The 1,112-nt window shown below is 34.3% G+C and overlaps 1 non-coding gene across 1 annotated transcript; it reads right to left on the bottom strand.

The window, feature by feature from the left end:
- Positions 1 to 757: 757 nt before the first annotated feature.
- LOC122030635 lies at positions 758 to 864 on the bottom strand. The gene has a single exon (XR_006125508.1). It is a non-coding gene; the product is annotated as a small nucleolar RNA R71 (small nucleolar RNA).
- Between the last annotated feature and the right edge of the window lie 248 nt (positions 865 to 1,112).

Raw genomic sequence — 1,112 nt, 5'->3', positions numbered from 1 at the left:
ACGAAACTGTGTGCTAGTGTAACAAGTTTTTTCCGCTGTTGTCGGAGACTATGTCTGTAACATTAGAAATAATCATTCGAGTTAGATTAAACTTTTCTTTCTTTACTTTTTCATACTTGTAAATAGTCTTAGAAAGATTCTGTTTTTGTAATTTTACTTTGCATACTTCATTTCACCTTTTCTACAATCTTCCTTTTTGCAATTTGAATTCTACATTTTAAATTTTTAGTATTTTAATTTAGTATCTGTAATTTAAATTCTACAAACTTGTTCTTGTATGCGTAGATCTAACTTTGCAGGAGATCTATTACCACTGGATCCTGAGATTGATAGAACTTTTCATAGAAGAAGAATCTTGCAAAGACATTAAGAAGAACAAGAACTTTCAGTAATGGCAAACAAACCATTGAAGGATTATGCTGCACCATGCATAAGGGCTTCAGTCTAGCATCACCAGACCACCTATTGAAGCCAATAATTTTGAAATTAAGCCTGCGATAATCACCATGGTACAACAAAACCAATTTGGGGGAAAACCATATGAAGATCCGAACTAACATCTTGAAGTCTTTTATGAAATCTGCAGCACAATGAAATGAACGGTGTTCTGGCAGAGGTAGTGAGATTATTATTGTTTGGATTCTCTTTGAGAGATAGAGCCAAACAATGGCTGAATTCTTTGCCAGCTAACAGTATATCCACTTGGGAGCAATGTGAGCAACAATTTATGGACAAATTCTATCCTCTTAGTAAAAATACTATGAGGAATTTGATAGCAAACTTTAGATAGTCGGACTTTGAATCATTATTTGAAGCATGAGATAGATTTAATAATATGCTCAGACAATGCCCACATCATTGACTTGAAAAATGGTTAGTGCTACATACATTTTATAATGGCATCAACTGCCATACAAAAATATCCTTGGATTATGTGGCTAGAGGGACACTAATGAACAAAAGTCTAGATGAAGCCGAAGACATCATTGAAAGTGTAGCACAGAATCATCATCAATGGGTATCAGAAAGATATGGAGGCTATTCATCTATCAACCCCAACTAAAGCATCAGGAAAATTTGATGTAGATGCAATCACGCTAATGTCTACAAAG

The sequence above is a fragment of the Zingiber officinale genome, chromosome 10B (genome assembly GCF_018446385.1).
Source record: "Zingiber officinale cultivar Zhangliang chromosome 10B, Zo_v1.1, whole genome shotgun sequence".
NCBI lineage: Eukaryota > Viridiplantae > Streptophyta > Magnoliopsida > Zingiberales > Zingiberaceae > Zingiber > Zingiber officinale.
The sequence above is the reverse complement of the archived record's forward strand: the minus strand, read 5'-3'. Positions and strand labels throughout refer to the sequence as shown.